Source organism: Haliotis rufescens, unplaced genomic scaffold, assembly GCF_023055435.1.
Source record: "Haliotis rufescens isolate VD_foot unplaced genomic scaffold, xgHalRufe1.0.p SCAF_14, whole genome shotgun sequence".
NCBI classification, from domain to species: domain Eukaryota; kingdom Metazoa; phylum Mollusca; class Gastropoda; order Lepetellida; family Haliotidae; genus Haliotis; species Haliotis rufescens.
The window spans coordinates 10,721,025-10,740,432 of NW_025963824.1; the positions used below are offsets into that span (position 1 = coordinate 10,721,025).

Consider the following 19,408-nt stretch of genomic DNA (forward strand, 5'->3'; position numbering starts at 1 on the left):
TTAGTATAACGTATACCATTATTTTTAACTAAGTGATATTCAACTTTTTTACTAAGTTCTTCGTTCATTTTACAAGGAGACCAGGGCCTAGATTTTCGAAACGATCTTAGCTAAGATAAATCTTAACAACTTACGTTCAAAGATAAGATATCTTAAGGTTAAGATAAGATAGATTTTCGAAACTATCGTAAACCTGTCGCAGATCTTTCAGAGTTACGATACCTATCGTAACTCTGCCAAGGAACTCATTTGTGTGAGAGACTGAAAAAGCGGGGTGTTTCCCAGTGACGTCACGGGGATTTCCCAGCTGCTGACAATAACAACAACATAGATAAGTGACACGGAATTCATGATCACATTGTCAGGTCACATTGTTTAACATGCACATATTTGAGAGAAATTCTGTACAATCCTACACATGTCCCACATGTAGACGTTTTGTTCATATGATAAAAGATGCCATGACTACCGGAACACAAATAACGTTCGTGTGCCATGCAATAGCATTTTTCAAAACCAATAAATGTTGTAATCAATAAGTGTAGTGTTACCGCACTTTAGCTACTAGAATTGAAATAACGTGCCAAAAGATACTTCACTATTTTCCCTTCAAATGGTCCTCTCGTGAGCGCGCAGAACTGTATGATATAAACACATCGCGTACAAAGTCAAGGACGAAAGTAAGGGACGTTATTCTAAATGACAATGACGAGACCTTTGACCGAACAGCATATGCGTTCAGCATTTAACATGCGTGTTCAAGTCTGATGTAAGGTGATGTATAAGGTATATTTTTGTGTTTATGTCAAAAGTCAAGTTTATTTTAGTGTGAACACCAACATTAAACGTGGAAACACTCAAAACAAAAATTGTTCAGGAAGCAGCGCACCCACAAGCAAGTTTTTACGACAATCTAAGCTTGTTAAGTTTTGTTTCTTTTATCTATCTAGATCAATAATTCTTTTCAAAATTTAAAAGTTACGCTAATTTTCGTTCGCAAAGAGTCAAGTTATATTGTCTCATGGAACACGCCACAAGCTAACGTGAACACACATATAATGTCATTTTCTATCCTTTTAAATTACGTAGAGCTAATAAACTGGTTTGTCTGATTTAAATCTGGCTGAGGAGCGAAATACTTTGTAATGTGTCAAATCTATTCCAGAACGTAGTTCAATGATGTTTGGCTTGTCTGACAGAATTGCTGAGAATAATTTACTAGTAGTTATCCGTTGACCCTATACGTTTACGATGGTATTGTCTGAATGGTCTCAAGTATATCAATATCTTATTTTAAACATAAAACGGGATGATGTAGACTGAAATATTAAAAAGACCAAACTATTTTAAAAGCGGTTTATTGAATGCAAAGATTATTGTGTTGAAAATGTGTAATTTATATTGATCAGTCAATTTCATTCAAAAAACATTTTTTCTACGAACATATGTAGGAAAGTGAATTTTGGACAATGTGCAAACTATGCTACATTTTGACGAGAACCCGAACGAGCATGGGAACCCATTTTTATTTGATTTGTCGATACGAAAATCTGTGCTTAACTTTTGCTGTCACAATTTCAGTAAATTGTTATATTTAATGGAATACATCTATATGCCGTTAATCACCTGTTTTTAAAGAATGCAAATGTTCAACAGACAGTTTTTAATCACTTTTTATCAAATATTGTCTTTCAATAGGATATAGATAACATAGGTATTGAATTTAAAACGAAACAAATTACAATTACTTTTGCAAGAAAAATATTAGATATTGTATACAAATATTTGATCACATGTATTTCCCTGTTAAGTCAATAAATACTACACTGTATAGTTAAAATTCAAGTATTAAAACCATCCGTCCCACACGATTTTAGATGTTAAAACTTATGCGAAACCTTTATGGTTTTTTTTACATATGTAGATTGATATAATTTTATAAAATGCGAAAATAAAGACTAAAGCATTGACACAAATGCGATCCAGAAAATATAACAGCGGAACTCTGCGCTTTGTGAAAACTGTAACATTTAGCAAGGTGTCCCGGGGGGATGGGGGATACAAAGGGAAACCACTCTCAACTAGAGTTTGAACTGAGATTAGCTCCCCCTGAGTTATCAATAAGGTCACGGTCATTACTGTAGCCTACCGACACCTTCCGTTTTTATCCTTCCCAAATTATCGAAAAGGTATGTAGTTTCACACTCCTTCAGCATGGACTCGGATAGAAATATGTTGTAAGTTATCGACTCCACCGTTATGTGGATCGCTGTCGCGAGACGTGAAATCCTTGATGCGTTCTTCGTGTTTTCGAAGTGTCAATTTGAATCACACAGTTCTACAAAATGAAATGTCAATGTTTGGACGTAAAGCAGACTCATTGTTTGTCAAAATATATATGGCAAAGTATGCCGCCATCTTGGATGAAGATAAAATAACCTTACGCCAGGTATGTGGCTATCTTAGATTTAACACAAACTTAAGATATCTTAGGGCTACGATAGTTTCGAATATATGCTACGATAGCCTACGTTTTTCTTACGATAAATTTACGATAATTTTAGGGCTACGATCGTTTCGAAAATCTAGGCCCAGACTATAATATTATACTCTTCTTGGTAATTGGAAAGAAACAATTGATGACCGTATTTGGTTGGTTTGACATCACTGATATAATATACCTTGTGGTAATTCTCTCCATTTGATAATTTTGTCCCTGAGCAGAAATATTTCGATAGCTTTTTCGAGGTCTTCCTTTGTTGGTTCGTAATTCTCCATTATTATATATTTATGAAACATTGCTGTAGCTATGGCCAGCTTGGCCTATCAACAAGACAATAGACTGGGCTGGGGCGCGCTGGGGCAAAGAGTGCTGTAAGTCAAAAGCATGCAGTGTGACAATTAGTGGAAGTTAGACTGAGAGTAAGCTTACTTAATGTTACAGAGCTATGGAATGAATGTTTAAGGTATAAAATACTAAGGTATAAAACAAAACTAATATTATAACTGATAATATATTCTTATAATGTAAAAATCGTAATAAACTAGTCAGTTAAAATGGTAACAAGGCCATATAACCTTAGAAAATAACTAATAAATCTTAGCTAAAAGTTATGTACATAAGGACTTGAGCCTGCCACATGTACTCGTTGATTGTATTTGTAGTATGTACTCATAGATTGTATTCGTTGTATGTTTTATTCAACAACTCACTATTAAAGCGGGCTATAGATCACCGGCAACCAAACGATACTCCTGCTTCCTGCGCGGTTCCCCAGCAGGATTTACACCATCCCTTAGCTGCTGTCGATAGTACGTAAATATGCTAAGATTAAAACAATGCCAGGAACAAAATACTTTGTATGATGTGGTCTAACATACCCTCTGAGCGGGACAATAATTTCACACTGCTTTAACTCCCTTTGAGGATACAGTCACTAACCATCAAAGTCATAAATTGATCAGTACAAATATCATGAAATTTAACTATGTGAACATATTCAAAATTTATCAATTCAAGACAGTCAAGCAGGACACGTTTGGGTGTGATTTTCTAATCGCTAGGGACACAGACAGAGGATCCTCGCCTTTCTATAAATAGTCACGAGTTTAGAGTGAATTGCCAATACAACATCGTCGCATAAAGACCTTTTAAATCTGGATTGACAACTTAAGTAGGTGTAAACAATAGTTCGCTGGGGTCCATGGGGACTTACAGTGCCTTTGTTTCCTGCATGGACCCCGGCAGGATTTATATCATTCCTTCAGTCACTGGCGATAGTTTGCCAGTCATCGCCTCTGTACTCCATCCCACACCCAGACCTGTGAACCTTAAACCCGAATCAGCGCCCTTCCGCATCGCCCTCCCGTTCAAAGGAAACGCCTCCCACATCATCAGCCGCCTCCTCAAACAGCAAGCCAACATCGACACCCACTTCACCAGCTCCAACTCCCTCAACACCCTGCTAAGAGCCAACGGCAGGAACACATCTAAACCCCAAGAGCCTAAAGGTGTAGTCTACAAAATTGACTGCAACTGTGGACAATCTTACGTAGGTGAAACATCCCGCCCAATCAACACCAGAATGAAAGAGCATAAAACCTCCACCATCAAATCCGACAGCAAATCAGCCATCTCGGACCATATCAGCAACTGTCCCAATCACATCATCAACTGGGACAACGTCCAAATCCTCGCCAGCAACCTCCATGATTTCACTAAAAGAAAACTAACAGAAACAGTCCACATTCGCCGCCACAAGCCATCAATCAACAGAGATCAAGGCTATTTCATCCCACCCGCCTACTATGAACTCGTCAAACAATAATCACTTATCCTGTTTATTGGCTTCATGACCCTATAGGCTTCCAGCTATGTGTTTTCTGTCCATCGTGTTGTGACAGCACCATCCCTTTGTTGTCACACCTACCAATGTTATCCCACTCATGTATGCAATTGTTGTTACTGTTAATCCTCTACTGTTAATCAACCTCTACTGTTAATCATCCACCTACTATATATACTCTGCACTATGTCCCTAATTCAGAAAAAAAAATCGACAGAGTAATCACTAAACTCCAAACAGGACACACCAACCTAAATAACCACCTAAAAAAAAATAAAAAACACACTACAGGTAACTGCCCACACTGCAAACAACCAGAAACCCCAGAACACGCACTCATCCACTGCACACACTACCTAACACATCGAACCGCATTACAAACCACCCTCAATCTAAACAAGGCTCTAACTCTAGAAGCAATACTAAACCCACAAAATAAACTAGAAAACTTCAAGGCCTTAGGCGTATTCTTAATAAAAACGGAACTAATAAAACGCATCTAAAAACACAATAACCTACCAAATCAAAATCACATAAACAAACAAACATCCACCATACCCAGCTCCCTTAGTTCTCCTCCCCAATCCCATCGGCATCTATTCCAAATCTCAAAATTCCCAAATTCTATATAAGCAACCCCTAAACCCCCCTCTTGGGTTGCACAGACCACTTTCGGAAACACATTAAATGGCCTGACCGGGCCCGTGTGCGAAATACGCATCAGTCGGAAAGCGCACGTTAAATCTCCAAAGTAAGTAAGTAAGTAAGTAACCCTCATTCAGTCTTGCTTGACAACGGTATAAGGATCTATACCGAAACGTCACTTTTCACAGTATTAAAGAAATTGTTATCCATAAAATTGTGTCTATCTTATGTCTGTATGCTTGATGTATGTTGGTAAGTGCAAGTGTATGAGTGTTGTATGTCTGAAATGAGTGGCTGTTGTACTATATATTTTTATACACTATTTTACCATAGGATATCACTTGTATATAGTATTCTGCATTTATATTTCTTTATTTTGAAGATTTCTCAGTGGCAACGTTCACCGTACAATCATTGTTACGTATTACCAGTTCAGGTATCACCTATCTGGTATGTAATGTTCATTTTCACTTTATTATCATATTAATATATTTTGTATCTGTGTATTGATGTATTGTACAGATACGTCTGATGTATTGTGTAATTAAAGTAAATGTTATTCATTTAATGGAAGTGATATCTATATTTTAGAAATTTAAAGAGGAACTATAACGGATTGTTTATATTTATTTCTATGTTACATTTTCTTGTATTGTACTTTCATTGTTTTAGGATGAATTAAGTACGTATATTCGTACTTAACAATAAAATAACGTCATCAGCCTCACCCCCCACAGCTGTTTGTGATTATTTGGCCAGTAGATCACTTAGTGATCAGGCCAGTAGGGTAATGTTCTCTGTTTTCACATTTATAAAGCAACTAGATGTCACATAAGACTGTCAACTGAAATTGTTTGATCAATTAGTTCTCCCTATACTATTACCTGGATGCGAAATCTGGGGGTTTGAAAAGCTTAATATATTGGAAAAGGTTCATCTGAAATACTGTAAATATATAAAATATTAAGCAGTCAACCCCTGAGTATATGGTATATGGTGAACTCGGCAGATACAAGTCATGCACTCAATAATGCTATCCCTGTCATCTACCTCTGAAAAGGTACAATTTCCTCTATTGAATATGATAAAACAAATCCTGCAAGAAACTGGACTGCATTACTTGTGGATATCACAAGCTGTACCAGATGTCCAGTGGGTCAAACAACAAGTGAGTCATCGCCTCTGTACTCCATCCCACACCCAGACCTGTGAACCTTAAACCCGAATCAGCGCCCTTCCGCATCGCCCTCCCGTTCAAAGGAAACGCCTCCCACATCATCAGCCGCCTCCTCAAACAGCAAGCCAACATCGACACCCACTTCACCAGCTCCAACTCCCTCAACACCCTGCTAAGAGCCAACGGCAGGAACACATCTAAACCCCAAGAGCCTAAAGGTGTAGTCTACAAAATTGACTGCAACTGTGGACAATCTTACGTAGGTGAAACATCCCGCCCAATCAACACCAGAATGAAAGAGCATAAAACCTCCACCATCAAATCCGACAGCAAATCAGCCATCTCGGACCATATCAGCAACTGTCCCAATCACATCATCAACTGGGACAACGTCCAAATCCTCGCCAGCAACCTCCATGATTTCACTAAAAGAAAACTAACAGAAACAGTCCACATTCGCCGCCACAAGCCATCAATCAACAGAGATCAAGGCTATTTCATCCCACCCGCCTACTATGAACTCGTCAAACAATAATCACTTATCCTGTTTATTGGCTTCATGACCCTATAGGCTTCCAGCTATGTGTTTTCTGTCCATCGTGTTGTGACAGCACCATCCCTTTGTTGTCACACCTACCAATGTTATCCCACTCATGTATGCAATTGTTGTTACTGTTAATCCTCTACTGTTAATCAACCTCTACTGTTAATCATCCACCTACTATATATACTCTGCACTATGTCCCTAATTCAGAAAAAAAAATCGACAGAGTAATCACTAAACTCCAAACAGGACACACCAACCTAAATAACCACCTAAAAAAAAATAAAAAACACACTACAGGTAACTGCCCACACTGCAAACAACCAGAAACCCCAGAACACGCACTCATCCACTGCACACACTACCTAACACATCGAACCGCATTACAAACCACCCTCAATCTAAACAAGGCTCTAACTCTAGAAGCAATACTAAACCCACAAAATAAACTAGAAAACTTCAAGGCCTTAGGCGTATTCTTAATAAAAACGGAACTAATAAAACGCATCTAAAAACACAATAACCTACCAAATCAAAATCACATAAACAAACAAACATCCACCATACCCAGCTCCCTTAGTTCTCCTCCCCAATCCCATCGGCATCTATTCCAAATCTCAAAATTCCCAAATTCTATATAAGCAACCCCTAAACCCCCCTCTTGGGTTGCACAGACCACTTTCGGAAACACATTAAATGGCCTGACCGGGCCCGTGTGCGAAATACGCATCAGTCGGAAAGCGCACGTTAAATCTCCAAAGTAAGTAAGTAAGTAAGTAACCCTCATTCAGTCTTGCTTGACAACGGTATAAGGATCTATACCGAAACGTCACTTTTCACAGTATTAAAGAAATTGTTATCCATAAAATTGTGTCTATCTTATGTCTGTATGCTTGATGTATGTTGGTAAGTGCAAGTGTATGAGTGTTGTATGTCTGAAATGAGTGGCTGTTGTACTATATATTTTTATACACTATTTTACCATAGGATATCACTTGTATATAGTATTCTGCATTTATATTTCTTTATTTTGAAGATTTCTCAGTGGCAACGTTCACCGTACAATCATTGTTACGTATTACCAGTTCAGGTATCACCTATCTGGTATGTAATGTTCATTTTCACTTTATTATCATATTAATATATTTTGTATCTGTGTATTGATGTATTGTACAGATACGTCTGATGTATTGTGTAATTAAAGTAAATGTTATTCATTTAATGGAAGTGATATCTATATTTTAGAAATTTAAAGAGGAACTATAACGGATTGTTTATATTTATTTCTATGTTACATTTTCTTGTATTGTACTTTCATTGTTTTAGGATGAATTAAGTACGTATATTCGTACTTAACAATAAAATAACGTCATCAGCCTCACCCCCCACAGCTGTTTGTGATTATTTGGCCAGTAGATCACTTAGTGATCAGGCCAGTAGGGTAATGTTCTCTGTTTTCACATTTATAAAGCAACTAGATGTCACATAAGACTGTCAACTGAAATTGTTTGATCAATTAGTTCTCCCTATACTATTACCTGGATGCGAAATCTGGGGGTTTGAAAAGCTTAATATATTGGAAAAGGTTCATCTGAAATACTGTAAATATATAAAATATTAAGCAGTCAACCCCTGAGTATATGGTATATGGTGAACTCGGCAGATACAAGTCATGCACTCAATAATGCTATCCCTGTCATCTACCTCTGAAAAGGTACAATTTCCTCTATTGAATATGATAAAACAAATCCTGCAAGAAACTGGACTGCATTACTTGTGGATATCACAAGCTGTACCAGATGTCCAGTGGGTCAAACAACAAGTGAGTCATCGCCTCTGTACTCCATCCCACACCCAGACCTGTGAACCTTAAACCCGAATCAGCGCCCTTCCGCATCGCCCTCCCGTTCAAAGGAAACGCCTCCCACATCATCAGCCGCCTCCTCAAACAGCAAGCCAACATCGACACCCACTTCACCAGCTCCAACTCCCTCAACACCCTGCTAAGAGCCAACGGCAGGAACACATCTAAACCCCAAGAGCCTAAAGGTGTAGTCTACAAAATTGACTGCAACTGTGGACAATCTTACGTAGGTGAAACATCCCGCCCAATCAACACCAGAATGAAAGAGCATAAAACCTCCACCATCAAATCCGACAGCAAATCAGCCATCTCGGACCATATCAGCAACTGTCCCAATCACATCATCAACTGGGACAACGTCCAAATCCTCGCCAGCAACCTCCATGATTTCACTAAAAGAAAACTAACAGAAACAGTCCACATTCGCCGCCACAAGCCATCAATCAACAGAGATCAAGGCTATTTCATCCCACCCGCCTACTATGAACTCGTCAAACAATAATCACTTATCCTGTTTATTGGCTTCATGACCCTATAGGCTTCCAGCTATGTGTTTTCTGTCCATCGTGTTGTGACAGCACCATCCCTTTGTTGTCACACCTACCAATGTTATCCCACTCATGTATGCAATTGTTGTTACTGTTAATCCTCTACTGTTAATCAACCTCTACTGTTAATCATCCACCTACTATATATACTCTGCACTATGTCCCTAATTCAGAAAAAAAAATCGACAGAGTAATCACTAAACTCCAAACAGGACACACCAACCTAAATAACCACCTAAAAAAAAATAAAAAACACACTACAGGTAACTGCCCACACTGCAAACAACCAGAAACCCCAGAACACGCACTCATCCACTGCACACACTACCTAACACATCGAACCGCATTACAAACCACCCTCAATCTAAACAAGGCTCTAACTCTAGAAGCAATACTAAACCCACAAAATAAACTAGAAAACTTCAAGGCCTTAGGCGTATTCTTAATAAAAACGGAACTAATAAAACGCATCTAAAAACACAATAACCTACCAAATCAAAATCACATAAACAAACAAACATCCACCATACCCAGCTCCCTTAGTTCTCCTCCCCAATCCCATCGGCATCTATTCCAAATCTCAAAATTCCCAAATTCTATATAAGCAACCCCTAAACCCCCCTCTTGGGTTGCACAGACCACTTTCGGAAACACATTAAATGGCCTGACCGGGCCCGTGTGCGAAATACGCATCAGTCGGAAAGCGCACGTTAAATCTCCAAAGTAAGTAAGTAAGTAAGTAACCCTCATTCAGTCTTGCTTGACAACGGTATAAGGATCTATACCGAAACGTCACTTTTCACAGTATTAAAGAAATTGTTATCCATAAAATTGTGTCTATCTTATGTCTGTATGCTTGATGTATGTTGGTAAGTGCAAGTGTATGAGTGTTGTATGTCTGAAATGAGTGGCTGTTGTACTATATATTTTTATACACTATTTTACCATAGGATATCACTTGTATATAGTATTCTGCATTTATATTTCTTTATTTTGAAGATTTCTCAGTGGCAACGTTCACCGTACAATCATTGTTACGTATTACCAGTTCAGGTATCACCTATCTGGTATGTAATGTTCATTTTCACTTTATTATCATATTAATATATTTTGTATCTGTGTATTGATGTATTGTACAGATACGTCTGATGTATTGTGTAATTAAAGTAAATGTTATTCATTTAATGGAAGTGATATCTATATTTTAGAAATTTAAAGAGGAACTATAACGGATTGTTTATATTTATTTCTATGTTACATTTTCTTGTATTGTACTTTCATTGTTTTAGGATGAATTAAGTACGTATATTCGTACTTAACAATAAAATAACGTCATCAGCCTCACCCCCCACAGCTGTTTGTGATTATTTGGCCAGTAGATCACTTAGTGATCAGGCCAGTAGGGTAATGTTCTCTGTTTTCACATTTATAAAGCAACTAGATGTCACATAAGACTGTCAACTGAAATTGTTTGATCAATTAGTTCTCCCTATACTATTACCTGGATGCGAAATCTGGGGGTTTGAAAAGCTTAATATATTGGAAAAGGTTCATCTGAAATACTGTAAATATATAAAATATTAAGCAGTCAACCCCTGAGTATATGGTATATGGTGAACTCGGCAGATACCCTATAATAATTAACATCAAAGTAAGAATCATTTCGTTCTGGTATAAGATCCTACTTTCCCCAAAACCGCTACCACAAGTCATGTACTCAATAATGCTATCCCTGTCATCTACCTCTGAAAAGGTACAATTTCCTCTATTGAATATGATAAAACAAATCCTGCAAGAAACTGGACTGCATTACTTGTGGATATCACAAGCTGTACCAGATGTCCAGTGGGTCAAACAACAAGTGAAAATAGTATTAACAGATCAGTATAAACAATCTTGGCAAGCTTATATTCAAAACTCCTCTAAGGCAGATAATTATAAACTATTCAAAAGCGAACCCACTTTAGAACCATATGTTTTAATTCTCCCACAAAATCTACGCATTTGACTAACTCGTTTTAGAACAACAAACCACACGTTGCCGATAGAAATAGGAAGATGGCACGGAATACCACGTATAAACAAATATTGTACTCTATGTTATGCTGCTGTTGGCGACTAATTTCATTTTTTATTAAGCTGTAATGAATTACTCAACCTTAGGACAACCCTATTACCAAACTACTTTTGTAAGTATCCTACTGTGCATAAATACAACTACTTAATGATTTGTGATTTCAAACCTCTTCTTACAAAGTTATCTAAATATACTGAACCAAATTAAAAACTTCACAATCCTAAATTTTTAACATTATTGTGTATTTAAACAGTAATGGTCACGTATTGTCTTCAGATAACACCCGTTTTTGAGCAGGTGAATCGATCAAAATCATGTGCACAGCACTATAGTGGCAAAAGTGGTTTTTCACGGGCAACTGGTCACGTGGCCATAATACCGCACGTGTTTTCAGCCATACTTGTTAGCAGTCATTAAAAAAAAAGAAAAACACAAGAAAACAAAAGTCTTTACGGCCATTTGTCACGCCATGCCTTTCAAATGTGCAACGTGAACGTGCCATCGGCATGTTGCAGACGGGAACGTCGGTAGCTGAAGTCGCAAGGACGATGGGTTGAAGTCGACGGACTGTTTATGATTTACAGACGCGTCTACAGCAAACAGTATACCACCGCTGATCGCCCTCGGCCTGGTCGACCACGTGTGACGTCACATGCAGAGGATCGTCAGATTGTCATACGTCACCTCCGTAACCGATTTTTGACGGCTACATAAACCAGAAATGGACTGTTTAGGGGTAGACTGAGTGCGCAAGCTGTTCGAAACCGTCTGAGAACTGCTCACCTTCAAGCAAGACGGCCATACTGCGGGCCGATTCTGACTCAACTACACAGACGTCAATGTCAATTGTGGGCACAGCGACACTTACGATGAACTCAGAGGAATTGGAATCAAGTCGTCTTCAGTGATGAATCCCGATTTAATCTTCGATTTGCTGATGATAGGGCGAGGGTGTGGAGGCGCGGTCATGAACGTTACGCCCAGTGTTGTGTACAGGAAGTTGACAGATTTCGATACGGAAGTGTCATGGTGTGGGGTGCTTTCTGTGGCAATGCACGTTCCAGGCTTCTTGTCATCCGTGGCAACCTCAACGCTGCTGCTTACCGCGACCATGTACTGGCACCAGAACTTCTGCCTTTTATGGCAGCACATGGACCTGGTTTGATCTTCCAACACGACAATGCCAGACCCCACACAGCAATTTTGACAAGGAATTTCCTTCAGAATGCGGAAGTCAACGTCATGGACTGGCCGTCAAGGTCTCCCGACCTCAATACCATCGAACACGTCTGGGATGCTCTTGGCAGAAGTCTGCGCACTATCCAGAACCAACCACAGGATTTGCAAGATCTTGGCACCATTTTTTAGCAACAATGGCGTCGTCTTCCCAATCGTGTGTTCACAAGCATCACAAGGTCCATGCGGAGGCGTTGTGTGGCAGTTGTCAACGCACATGGTGGTCATACACGCTACTGAACATGTGTGCCATCAGATTCTCGTGCTTGGGACCTATGATTAAAAACTGTTGATGTTATTAACGAGTACCGTAGGTGCTTGGAACAAATTATGGTTACCACCGTTAATTAAAACCTTTCCTTGGACAATAATGATTAAAAAGTACCTTCTCTGATACATTTGTCCGTTGTATATCATATATGGGATTACTTTTTAAATTGTGAAGTTTTTAATTTGACTCAGTATATATAAGGAATGGACTCTGCTACAATGAGTGATCTACGTGCCACTACACATCAAGAGAGAATTTAATATATAACTATTTACGCAGGTATGTATGCAAATATGATGTATATATTGATTGCAAATATGTATGTATATATTGCATAATGTATGTATATATAATGCATATTATATTTTAACTCCAAATTACTTGTATTGTGCTACATTCGTTGTACAATTGTATTCTACTTCGTAATGTATGTTCTCTATACCACTATTGTGTGTTTTTGAAAATGAATGTTCTGTTCTGTTCAGTTCTGTTTCAGAAGGGGTAGTAGCTGTGATGTGGAGGGCGTGTTGTCAGGAGTTGCCAGGTGTGACTGGCAGGCCGTGATGACAGAGTGAGTGAGTGAGTATGGTTTTACGCCGCTTTTAGCAATATTCGAGCAATATCACGACGGGGGACACCAGAAATGGGCTTCACACATTGTAACCATGTCGGGAATCGAACCCGGGTCTTCGGCGTGACGAGCGAACGCTTTAACCACTAGGCTACCCGACCGCCCCCGTGATGACAGAAGTAGTGCTATGCTTCATGGGTAGGGCCTGTTGACGGACGAGGTGGCAGGTTCGACGCCTGGGGCATGGTGACATATTTATTTCAATCGATGATTTATCAGTCAGCATTTGAAATACACTCATGGTACATGCAAACATTGATCGACACACCCACTTAACTGTTACTAAATATGTCTACAACTCATGTCTCACGCGGCGCTGACTCACGGGTGTTGTTGTCAGGTCATGCCCTCCATACGAAAAGGTGCGCCACGACAGAACTACGTCACTGTGGATTCAATATCGATTTCGGCAATACGGTCAAAGGAGGATTAGTCAATGTCAGGTCAATGTTGATGACGTTGGTTTATACAAATCCTCCAATGCGATGGTTTGTGCAATATACAATACAACAGGAAGCTTATTTTCTTTCTAGCCTATATTCTTTAGAATAGATTGTCAGTCATAAACGGGCATTTGAATTTCACTAGCCATCCATGCAACTATTGAACTGTAACTAAATATAACTACAACGCATTCGCCTCAATTACGTCCGGGTATCACATCCTGACGGTCGTATGATTAAGTGCGATAGCGTTATTTCAGTTCAACAGTCGTCTTCACAAAAACAATGGGACAAGAAACTGTAGACAGCGATCTTGGAGATGAGCGACGGCGTGTACCCGTCACAACAGAAAAGCCATACACAGGTATTGCACATTTAAAACATGGAAATGGAAAAGCAATAGGGACAGGATTTCTCGTCAAACATGGCGGCAGGATATTTTTAGTGACTGCAGCTCATTGTTTATGGGACAGAAGAAAGGGAGCATTCAAAGCTAAAATTCATATCCCAACCTCAGGATCCTCCACTGCAGGATCCTCCACTGCTGGGTCGATCACCACAGCAAAATAGAAAAGCGCCCAAAGACAATCATTCTGAACCACCAAAGTTGAGTTGGTTCAAGCGATTATGTAAGACAGTGAAATCATGGTTTTGCAGAGTATGTGTGAGAGTTAAGAGATGGGTTCGGTAACTTAATAATAATATTGATGGGTTAACAAAGGCCGAATCCCTGTTGATAGAAGGCTTGTAACGGCGAATCTGGACTGCTTCAGCTAATTGTCTGTTGTTGAAGCCATGGGGGTTGTTGGAGAGGACTTGGATGTTTTCCTAATTGATGTTGTGATTTGGTCAGTTACTGATATGGTCGGAGATGGCTGATTCACTGTCTGATTTGATGGGTGAAGTGCTCCCTCATCGTGTGTTATCTGACCATCAATAGTATAATTCTGTTATTATTAGTCAATCAACTCATGTTAATCTCGATCATGTATAATGATTGTTGCTCCTGCTAATTCTTCACTCACCATATATAATTCTTTACCATCATAATTCAGTCTTGCTTGACAATGGTAAAAGGATCTATGCCGACATGTCGCTATAACAGTATAATTTAGAAGTTGTTGTCCTTGAATTTTTAACTAGTTTGTCATGCATTCATATTATTTTCACTATTACTTTGCCTTCCACGCCAACGGAATCTGTTACGACAGATGATCAAAACTGATTATTCTCTTTCATTGATGTTTCATATTTACAGATGGTAGTTATGTACGTGCTTCACTTAATTATGAAACTTACTTTTGAGTTTTCAGTCATTGTGTTTGAAATGCCATTGCGCTACTGACGTTACCCCTAAACGGACAATCTGTTTTACCTCAATGGTAATGTGGTCACAAACCTGCTCCAGCAGTCAAGATATCTCTATACACTTGACATAAAGTTTCTTTTAAATTGTGAAGCACGAACAACGTGAGGCTAGCATAACCATCAACAACTAAATCTTGGGCAGAAAACTTGCATCTCACATATTCTTAAAATAAGGACTCCTTATAGACGTATTTCTTTTTGAGATGCTTTGAAGTACCCTTCTTTCAAATATACTCAGCAACAAAAGTTTCTGTGACTCTCCATTGCAATCGGTTGCGCACACGAAAAGCCTTTCTGGTTTTCAATTTGATACAAACATATAAAACTATATAGCACAAACAGAACCTCAGGAAAAAATTTGATCTGATGGCAAAAAGTGTTTTTCAAGCAGCAATCATGCAATTGATGATGTAAACAAGGGTATAAAAACACATGTGTTGTTTGGATTCAGTATGTATTGTTTTTGCTTGTCTTGACAACTGAAATATGAAAAGAAACCAATCAAATTTCAATCATTATTTAAAGTTTGGAGATGCCACGCCTATCTGAAATTGACCGCTTGAGAGCCATTGGTATACTCCAGTCGGGATACCGACGTCGAGGTGAACGTTACACTCAGAACAGTGTTGTGGAGAAAGACTGTTTCAGCAGAGGCAGTGTAATGGTGTGGGGAGGAATCACCGAGAGACAGACAGACTCGTTTGCAAGTGATCGATGGCAGTTTGATCGGGCAGCTTTACCGTGACGAGGTCTTCCAGCCTATTCGTTGTGCTGTGTTTGAATTAACATTAAACCTGGCATGACAACGCCCGACCCCATGTAGCCTGGATTATTGTTTGACAAGCAACTGGATAGATCAATGTGAATGTGATCCCATAGCCTGCTCGCTCTCAAGATCTTTCTCCAATGAACACATGTTGGATGAAATAGACCGCCGTCTCCGACGTTAACCACGTACTCCTTCTACAGAACAGGAACTGAAAGTCAGGCTGGTGGAGACGGGACAAGTTGCTGGGCTCATAGCGTTTGACCACTGAAATACCTTTCACAGTGTAAATGAATGAGTATACTAACACCGATCTGACTAGTTCTTGTTTCATCCACTTAAGGCAAAGCGCCAGGCAGTGTAAGATCAATTAACATTTCTAACGTCTTTGGCATGATGCGGCCGAGTGATCGTATGTAGAGGTATGTAGTTAATCAGCAATTCAAATTAAGTCGCATCGTAAACTATTCAGATTTAATCAAGTTGTAGAACAGTATGTCACTGCGCACAATAATACATGCATTCTGTAACTAATATCCTGCTGTAGTGTGGCTAGGAATGTATAGATCATGTTGATTAGTGAGCCCGATCGCAGAACTACCACTGGGCCTAGAAGAATTATTATTACTAACTGTTTCATATACTTTGTCTGTTATATAGTAATATTGTATACAATCTGTATTCCTCAACATTACGGTATGGATGTTGGTGTTCTTGTGTTTAAGTGTGATTAATAAACAGACTAGAGATAACTAAACAGTTTCTGTTATTGGTGAAAGGGGTGTATGCTAAAATATTATATGGGTGGTGAGAAATTCTAACTTTCCAGCATTGTGATTAGAAATAAGAAATAACCAAACTTCTATTGATGAGAAGTTAGGTCGGTACGACATCTTATTCAAAAACAAACCCTAAACCATTCACACAATCACTACTTCCATGATAATTACGATGCCTCAGTTCTGTTTTCCAAAAGAGAGTTTATCTTGATCATTTGGTAGGTTGACAATGCTGGTCAGTTTCAATTTCACTGATATAATAGCAGAAAGGTTTACCTTTTTTAGATAATCCTTACGTGTTACTGTATGATGATACTAAATCATACCTGCTTTTATATTTTCGAAGGAGGACCATTTGTTCATCGCCCCCATTCGATAACTGGTAACTAGTGAATTCTGACCAGGATGTATATGAGCAAAAACAAGACCATAGTTCATCTATCTCTGTCTACACAGGCTATCTACCAAGAGAAGCACTACAAGAGTTTTACTTTGCGTAATTTTCACTCCAAAAAGCGTAAGATTGTATCTGTTAGTACGTTGTGCTATACACAGGCTCTTTAAACAGTCTCCCGTAACAACATTGTCCTATACTCACCTGCATCTATTCGTACAAGTCTACTTTGTGTTATACATAGGTTATTTAAAAAGTGAACTGGATTCTCGAGGAAACGACTGCTTGTCTAACATTTTTTGCAGATGTCCTAATTTGTTGGTACTTAAACATTTTAGCATAGTTTATGGCATCCTCTGGTCGTATAAGGTCCCTTCATGTACATAGCACACTATGCTTATTTCTCTTACTTATTTCTCTAACCTGGGTTTAATAGCCTTACATCGCAACGGTATCATCACTTTCCGTTTCATAAATTCCTACTTTTGTTAAAACTATTGGAATACACATTGGCCTTGCAAATCATTGTTTATTAATTAGTCCTTACTTGTATTACAGAACGTAATTACCTCAATGTCCCGTTATAATAATCGTCAGTTTATCAGTCCGTATGTGGGAGTTTTTTAAGTTTGTAGATATCCGTTTGCAGTTCAACCACTGTTCGTTTATCAGTCCATATTTTGGTATTAACCAGGTTAAGTCGTGCGCATGCGCTTTCCTTTCCCTTGTTTTCTGCAGTCAGCCATTGATCGTACGTCGTGTAATTTTAAGAGCAATCAATTTCCCATTTCCACCCACACCACCACCTATATTCGTAGGTCATCGATCGCTCCCCGTATGATTTGATATTCTTCTCATCCATTTAGGTGATGTTCTCCAACACCTATTTACACATGATTATAACTTGCTCATGTATGTATATATCATGTTATGTTCTACCTCATCCTTTTGTAGGTCTTTTGTTTTGTACCACCATGCCATGTACATCATGGGATTCTCGTGGAGCCGGCGGCATGTATTACCCCAAAATAATCTGTCAATAATTCACAGTTGCTTTGGTCGGGCATACACCTTCAGTCGGCTGTACCCATCGGAGTATTGCTTGTCAGCTACACTGTTATCTGCAGCTAGTTTATACGCGTCGGGGTATCGTTTGGCAGCTACACTGTTATCTGCAGCTAGTTTATACGCGTCGGGGTATCGTTTGGCAGCTACACTGTTATCTGCAGCTGGTTTATACGCATCGGGGTATCATTCGGAAGCTACACTGTTATCTGCAGCTGGTTCATACGCGTCGGGGTATCGTTTGGCAGCTACACTGTTATCTGCAGCTGGTTTATACGCATCGGGGTATCGTTTGGCAGCTACACTGTTATCTGCAGCTGGTTCATACGCGTCGGTGTATCGTTTGGCAGCTACACTGTTATCTGCAGCTGGTTCATACGCATTTGGGTATCATTTGGCAGCTACACTGTTATCTGCAGCTGGTTTATACGCGTCGGGGTATCGTTTGGCAGCTACACTGTTATCTGCAGATGGTTCATACGCGTCGGGGTATCGTTTGGCAGCTACACTGTTATCTGCAGCTGGTTTACACGCGTCGGGGTATCGTTTGGCAGCTACACTGTTATCTGCAGCTGGTTTATACGCATAACCGTAACTCAATTGTCGTCACGTAGGACACCCATAGTTAGCTTACTCATCGGAGTAAATTAGTAGCGTTTTATTTCGTCAATAGACAGTGTGCTACAGGCTCAACGACAATCCCTAATTAAGCCAAAACATGAAATATTTAAGTTAACATTTGCCCTATGTTGTCTTGTCCGAATCCGAGGAAATAAAACATGAATAAACATCTAAAGGATATATCCTTTAACACGCTAGGTACCTGGTTGGTATTTATGGAGGATGCGATCGCTTTTGTTGGCATTCAAAACACAATAAATTGTATTTGAAAGCAGAGAAATCAGTGATAATTAATTATTTTGTTTAGACAGCGGCAATAAATAATGGAAGGTGTCGCGACCTCAGACAGTCAGATAATCACGAAAATTGTCAGAAAGTTCACACTGTCTAACATATCCATTTTATATGTGGGAAGTGTCACTATTATTAATTAGCCTAGCAAAATGTTGGTTTTGTGTCACATACCGTCTCCGCCTTAACATATGGGTGATTTGAAGACACTTTATCACGTTTACCGTGACTTCATATCAATACCAACTGATCACACTCATACATGTTCACACTCACACTTCATCACTCTAATAAAATAATCGCAAGAAACGGTATCTTTTATAGTATCATGGAGGATACAAA

At 39.1% G+C, this 19,408-nt stretch overlaps 1 protein-coding gene across 1 annotated transcript in view; it reads left to right on the forward strand.

The window, feature by feature from the left end:
- Window positions 1–13,972: 13,972 nt before the first annotated feature.
- The window catches only part of LOC124120742 (glutamyl endopeptidase-like), a 29,466-nt gene continuing 24,030 nt past the window's right edge, over window positions 13,973–19,408 (forward strand). The window contains exon 1 of the mRNA XM_048395745.1: window positions 13,973–14,042. The gene's annotated coding sequence lies outside the window, so the exon portion shown is untranslated. The remainder of the gene's footprint in view (window positions 14,043–19,408) is intronic.